Below are 8,245 nucleotides of genomic sequence, written 5' to 3'. Positions count from 1 at the left end.
GTTGGAGGCTATTTTGTAAATGACATCGCCGAAGTCGAGGATTGGTAGGTTAGTCAGTTTTACTAGGGTATATTTGGCAGCATGAGTGAAGGAGATTTACGAAATAGGAAGCCAATTCTAGATTTAATTTTGGATTGGAGATGCTTAATGTGAGTCTGGAAGGAGAGTTTACAGTCTAACCAGGCTAGGTATTTGTAGTTGTCCACATATTCTAAGTCAGAACCGTCCAGAGTAGTGATGCTGGACGGGTGGGTAGGTGTGGGCAGCGATCGGTTGAAGAGCATGCATTTAGTTTTGCTTGCATTTAAGAGTAGTTGGAGGCCACGGAAGGAGAGTTGTATGGCATTGAAGCTCATCTGGAGGTTAGTTAACACAGTGTCCAAAGAGGGGCCAGAAGTATACAGAATTGTGTCGTCTGCGTAGAGGTGGATCAGAGAATCACCAGCAGCAAGAGCGACATCATTGATGTATACAGAGAAAAGAGTCGGCCCGAGGATTGAACCCTGTGGCACCCCCATGGAGACTGCCAGAGGTCCGAACAACAGGCTCTCCAATTTGACACACTGAACTCTGTTAGAGAAGTAGTTGGTGAACCAGGCGAGGCAGTCACTTGAGAAAGCAAGGCTGTTGAGTCTGCCGATAAGAATGTGGTGATTGACAGGGTCGAAAGCCTTGGCCAGGTCGATGAATACAGCTGCACATTGTTGTGTCTTATCGATGGCGGTTATGATATCGTTTAGGACCTTGAGCGTGGCTGAGGTGCACCTATGACCAGCTCGGAAACCACATTATCTTTGTTTTAGCTAAGTGGCATTGCAATGAATCATATACAATACACCATGGTTAATTCAGTGGTGGGAATATAAACAATTTATTCAGCCTGGCTGCTATTTTTGTGCTGCGCTGCTGTTTGTGGTGAAATACATTTGCATATTTCGTCATGATATTATTTACCGAAAATGAGACCGAAAATGCAAAATATTCTCTCTGAGCTACACTTCTTGATTTGATCGTGGTGATAAGTTGCCTTCTGCTTGAGTTCCCGCACCTCCGATAGAATATGAGGAGTTCCTGCACCTACTGTAAATATAAACGATACCGGCACCCAAAATGCGTATCGGCACCTATTTCAGTCCAAGTCAAGCACTGATTATTATTTATGCTCCTTAACTTTTAAAGTTACTGTAAACTAACATAAATAGGCACAAGTCTTTGAAAACACAGTACAGCAAGGGTCCTAAGTAAGGATGCCATGGGACATTTAGAAGTGGAGCCAGGATTCTTTACTGACCATGTGACCTGACCAGGAAAAACTCCTGGCCCTATTTGTGGGCCTTGAGTTTTTTTCCCCTGGACACTTGGTCTGGAAAAACTCTTGTCCCTAGGCATAAGCAAGACAATAAGTCCTTCAATAGCAGTGCATAATGTATCTGTCCCCTCCAAATACAGTGATGACTTTTTACATAACCAGCATAATGATGAGCAGTAATTGTGACTCCTCACCCTTGGTACGAGACATGAGTATTGTTTGACGACCTAATGACAACCTCATTTTATGACAACCACTAACATATGAATTACTCTTGCATTGCAGTGTTATAGGAAAACATTTGGACTGATCATATAAAGGGAGGTATTACTGTCGATAGCACAAGGAGAGGGCAATCAACCACGCTTCACTTCTGCTTCTTCACTCACCACTCACTTGCCACTGTAGGAGGAGAGTTTTGAGCAAATGCCACCATCTATCCACGGTTTCTGGTTAGGGTAGGTTTTAATAGTCACAGTGGGTACAACATCTCCTATACACTTCTTATAAACTCACTCACCGAATTAGCGTATACAATGATATTATACTCTGAGGCTACCCGGAACATATCCCAGTCGGCATGATCAAAACTGCTGTTTATGTTGTGTTTGTGTCTAATTCATGTCTTTCAAGTTGGTGTATTGGGGTAGCCTGTTCTGTCGTCTGTATTTCTGACCAAAGCAAGACCATGTTTAAAGCTCCCTATGGATCTACAAACAGGTTAGCCTCTATAAAGTCTTTGGATATATTTGCAGTGTGATTATTGTTTGTTCTGGTAGTCCGATGTCTTTGTCTTTTCAAATACCAACTGAATGGTGAACTAATGCATTTACAGTCAATCAATCAATACAGTGTGATTATTGTGTGTTCTGTGTAATTCCTTTGTCTTTTCCAAAGCTAACTAAATGGTGAATGTCTGGTGTCACTTTGTCTTATTTTTGTATGTGAGAAGAGAAGTTGTTTCTTAAGGGAAAGGAAAGGGTTATTTTCCATTCTGTATTATTTGAACAAAATTCAACTCCAGTTTAAGAACTGGGATAAGCTACAAATCTCATTGTGGGGTAGGCCACATGTTATAAAGATGGTTAAAGCTCCTAAACTGAATTATGTCATCAGCATGTTTCCACTGTTCATACCTGCCTGCACCTTTAACACCATCATCAAAATGATTACTCAGTTTACTTGGACTATTAAAAGGGCAAGGAATAACCTAGCTAGATTACAGGAAAAGACATAGAAGGGAGGACTAACATAATAATTATATCAAGAAGCCTTTATAACTGCCCAAATAGGCTCTCTTTATTGAGAACTCTTGTATGCCAATTTGGGTTGACATGGAATAAGAACTTAATGCCCCATTTGGAGCATCAAATTATCTGAGTCAACACTTAAAAGTGGGACTTCAGAATCCCATAATGTCCCATACTAAGAAATACAGGGTCAGATAAATAAGAGAGAGACATCTTCACCTTTCCTGACGAGCTCTGCTTCGTCATGGAACAACCATAAATACAAATCAGGAGGACATGTGGTTGTCTGGAAAGAGTGGTATCGTTTTTTTTTTAGCCTCAACACTAGCATTGTTGAGGACCTCAGAACCATTTTTATGCATTTATGACACACTACAGTGATGCCTGCAGGTTTCACTTTACAAATAAGCAAATAAATGTGGATGAAGATGACAATCTCAGGGACTTGCTTAACGACTCAGCAGTATTTGAGGAATGCATTAGATGCATAAGCTCTGAGTAGATGCTGGAGCATTACTGTGTGAAATAATTGGGCATGTTCAGGCCAATTGAAGTACCCCTGAGCAACAAAAAAGGTTATAAAACAAGGTCATTTCAATACATCCCATTGGTCAGCATACTGCAAAAAAATACCAAGTAATGAAGAGGTCTGGGCCACCTTGGATCAAGACCAAAAGCCACATAATTTATGAACTTATGGAAGACTTTACTGACGGTGAATTGTTCAAATCAAATCCCAACCTAACAAAGCAGAGCCTCTGTCTGCAGTTCTATGTAAATTAATTTGAAGTTGTCAATCAAATGGATTCTAAAAAAGGAAAGCACAAATTGACCACAGTGTACTTTAGATTAGGAAATGTTGACCACAAGGATACTTCCCATCTCCAAACTATATACCTCTCCACACTGGTTCATCAACAACAAGTCACCACTTACAAAGAAGTATTCAAGCCTTTGATACGTGACATCCAGGAATTGGAATTTCACCTTGCGTGACCCAGACAACTGCAAGTACCATCTGCAGACTGTGGAAGAAAATCCAGACAACGCATCGATGTATGGCATCAAAAAAGCCTGTTGCTTCTTTTTGCTGAATCATGTGCCATCTCCAATTACCTATCTGTTTCTACCTGACGTCATGCATGACCTTCATAAGGGCCTCATACCCAGAGTGCGCCGACTAGTGCTGCAACAACTGGTTCAAGAGAGGCAGATTACTTTTACCCAGATTAACTATGAGATTGAGAACTTGTTTTATGGCAAACGAGATATGTCTTCTAAACCTGTGCCACTATCTGAGAGAGTCCTAAGGAAGAATGGCCATCAGAAAAATTTACACTTTTACGTTTACTCCACCAAAACAACTGCTCTGGAAACACAACAACACACTGTGCAGACACAAGAGATGTCCCACTGCATGCATTTCCAAACTCTGCCCTTGCAGTACTAAGTGCCAGATTAGGAGTAGCTATCAGAGCAAGTCCATTGCAGTGAACAACACGCAATACAATGTAGGAGACTATCTGGTCATCGACACTGCTCATTCTGAAGAGATCCCTGTGTTCATAGAAGTGTGTGGAATACACAGTTTCCTTGGTATTTACTGTATATCTATAGAATGTATATCTGTCTATATTGTCTTTTTAAAAGTGTCATAACTTTTAAAGTTTCAACAGCCATTTCAACAGCCATCACCATGCATACATGATTCAACACAGTCAACAATGGATTGCTATAAGGCCTGGTGGGTGAGGAGATCGATTTCCACGGGATAGAGGGATACATGGTCCCAGCGGGAAGAGTGTCCATTCCACTCCACCACTGGATTGCAGTTAGTGGAAATTCATTGATTTATTAATTTATTAAGCACAACACACTTTTGTTTTCACATTTTCAAATGTGTTTCCTATTCTGATATGCACTGACTAGAACACTGATCTTTTTTGGACCATGTTGATGGAGAGACGTTGATGTCAATGGACCAAAGAATGGTAGAGCAACTCGTTCCAATAATTTAAAACTTCTTATGGCTGCAAGGGAAAGTATTGAGTAGCCAGTGAAATCGTGCCCATTTCAAACGGCCTCGTACTCAATTCTTGCTCGTACAATATGGATATTATTATTACTATTGGATAGAAAACACTCTCTAGTTTCTAAAACCGTTGGAATTATTTCTCTGAGTGAAACAGAACTCATTTGGCAGCACTTTCCCTGACCAGGAAGTAGAATGTCAGAAATATATGCTCTGTTCAACTTCCTGCCTATACATGGTCATGACACGTAGGAGTCTACGTACACTCCATACGCCTTCCTCTGGGTGTCAAGATGATGTGAGAGAAGAAATTTTGTGTTTATCTTGGTCTGGGGTGGAATAAAAGCTATTTCTTTGACGTGACCGTCCACTTCCGGTACTCTGAAGCGCGCGACTTGGAAGTGGGATTGCCTTCTGTTTTGCTGCCGTAATGGACGACAACTATCTCCGGCTCGGATTTTATTTGATACATGTGACCATATCATCGTAATGTATGTTTTTTCAATATAGTTTAATCAGATTATTGAAATTTTTTCGGGAGTTTTGCCGTGTTCCGTTCTCTGATTGTGTTTACGTTGGAGAGATCCGTGCCACTCGGCTAGTGCCCATGCTAAATGAAGAGGGAAATTTGCCGTTCTGAATCCAAACAACGACTCATCTGGACAAAGGACACCTTGTTCAACATTCTGATGAAAGATCAGCAAAAGTAAGACCCAATTTATGATGTTATTTCATATATCTGTCGTGCATGTGAACTGGTCGTGGGCGCCCAAGTGTTTCTGGCTATTGTGGCTACGCTAATATAGCGCTACATTTTGTTTTCGCTGTAAAACATTTAATAAATCGGAAATATTGTCTGGAATCACAAGATGCCTGTCTTTCAATTGCTGCACACTATGTATTTTTCAGAAATGTTTTATGATGAGTAATTAGGTATTTGACGTTGGTGTCTGTAAATATTATGGCTGCTTTCGGTGCAATTTCTGATTGTAGCTGAAATGTAAACTATGATTTATACCTGAAATATGCAAATTTTTCGAACAAAACATATGCTATACAATAAATATGTTATCAGACTGTCATCTGATGAAGTTTTTTCTTGGTTAGTGGCTATTTATTTCTTTATTTGGTCGAATTTGTGATAGCTAGTGATGGAGTAAGAAACTGATGGAGTTAGAAAAGTGGTGTCTTTTGCTAACGTGGTTAGCTAATAGATTTACATATTTTGTCTTCCCTGTAAAACATTTTAAAAATCGGACATGTTGGCTTGATTCACAAGATGTGTACCTTTCATATGCTGTATTGGACTTGTTAATGTGTGAAAGTTAAATATTTTAAAAAAATATCTTTTGAATTTCGCGCCCTGCACTTGAGCTGGATGTTGTCATAAGTGTACCGGTGTCGGGCCAGCCAGCCTAACAGGCTAAGTTTTAAAAAATCACAAAATAAATTGAGAATCTAAAAGCTATAAATTGTTAAGTCAATTTATAATTGTTATCTGCATCATTGATTCTATCACATTGATCCTATTCCAATTTTCGGCAAATCTTTCTGAGGCTGAAACCACAAAAAAACGATGTTATTGTTTGATCATAGATGCAGAAAACAGCCCAGCAAAATGACCAAGCACCTGTCCGTCAAAATGACACACCAATTGGCCTTCAGCAATGCATCTCACATGGCCAGCAACAAGACACATCAGTCAGCCAAAGAGTCTGGCCATCTGTGTTTAGTTTTCCACAATTTCCAGCCGTATTAAAAGAAAAACTTGAGGGACAAGAATGGATGATCTCCATTGCGCTACTGTGCGCTCGAAGTGGAAGTCTCAGATTGTGCAGGTGTTGGTCGACTTCATGTGTACTTACACTTGGTGAGTATAGTTTTGAATATATATACTGTAGTTATATTCTGATCTTAGCTTAATGTTAATATTAGAAGAAGTTATTAGAAGTTACTCAATTATGAATCATAATGTGTGTGTGTCACCCTGAGCCCTTCTCCTGTCCCTGTCCCTGTCCTCCATACTCTCCTCCATACTGTTGTTATAATCACTGCAGCTGGTAGCATAGCACATGCTCAACTTTTACATGATGATAATCAACGTTATCGATCAATGTCATTTGTATTACAAACAGAATTGTTAGTCTAAATGTAATGTTATATGTTTCTTGTTTGCTTTAGTTACCCCACTACCCGGCAATACATGGATGTGTGCACAGCGCTCATTCAAAAGTACCCCTCATTGAGAGACCAGAACGGGAAGAGATACAGTATGTAAGAACTCTTCAGTTTTCCTACTCACATTAATTCACACTAATAAACTGTTTACACCATTGTGCCTACCCAGACCATAATGTGCTGGCATGGATATTTTCTTCTCCCATTGTTAAACCTTCACATTTCCAGCAGCATAACAAGACCATCTCTAGTCTGCTCCTCTGACCTTAGTCCCAATAATCTGTCATGACATTTCTCCTCTCCACATGTAATTTTTTAAGGAGTCATGGCACGGCATGATAAAGAATAAATACAAAAAAGAATGGCAGCCTCTTGCTCACGTTGCACAAGTACAGGAAATGCAGAAGCGGTTTGGGAGGCAAGGGATAAAAATAAGCCCAGATGACACCAAAAATGAAGACCCGACCAAAATAGCCAATGTAAATGCATACAAATAATGGCCCATATTCAGTGTTTCAAAGTTGAACCGCTGATCCCGGATCCGTTTTTAAGATCATAAATAAGATTGTAAGAACAGGTGGGGACCTGTTCCTATATCATTTAGCCTTTTTCAATAGACTTTGATCGTGTTTAATGCTGTATGTATCAATATTTAATCATATTTATATTCGATTTTCAGATTGAGACTGATGCGGATTCCTTCAGTCAGAAATTACATGTTGGAAAGATGCAGGTGGAGTGCCAAAAAATTAGACCGAACATAAGTTCCTTACAACACAAAATGAAAAGGACTGAAAAAGAGAGACAACAAGGCACCAACAAAGCACAACTAATGTAACATAGCCAAGTACTGTCATCTGAGTCCAAGATATATTGATGATGCATTATGAACAAATTGATTTTCTCCGATATAATAAGCAAATTCGGTATGGATGTGGACAGAAAAAGGAGTGGTATGGCCATGGAGTTGCTGAATCTTTACAAGACGGCACTTCTCTCACACGGAGGAGGCTCACAAAAGTATATTTTTGAATCAATGTTACTGCATGTAAAATGTACTCTTAACAGAATGGAGCTGTTCTAATCCGGCCTTTTTATTACACACCGTCCAATTTAAGTTCTGAAGATCACTGCAGCCATTTTGCTCCTCCCCTACTTCCTCATAGAAGATCCAAGTGGGCTGTACATCACAGACAGTGTATGCATTTCCCAGCAGACAAATAAATAAATGCAACGTTAGTAGTACTATGTAAGTGCTCAGTTGTTAACTTACTGTTTGAAATATGACTTGAGTAACCTTAATTGAATTTTTTTTTAACTTACAGTGTGTAAAGTTCTCATCACCTACCAAAAGAATAGAGGGGAATCCCTTTGCAGATCAGAACCACCTCTAACTCTTCCTGGATGGAGAGGAGCTACATCTCCATGCGATTGGGAATAGCAATGGGGGGGTCCATTTCCTTTTTAATATTGAGT

The sequence above is a fragment of the Salvelinus namaycush genome, chromosome 4 (genome assembly GCF_016432855.1).
Source record: "Salvelinus namaycush isolate Seneca chromosome 4, SaNama_1.0, whole genome shotgun sequence".
Classification (NCBI taxonomy): domain Eukaryota; kingdom Metazoa; phylum Chordata; class Actinopteri; order Salmoniformes; family Salmonidae; genus Salvelinus; species Salvelinus namaycush.
This window is presented reverse-complemented; position numbering follows the sequence as displayed.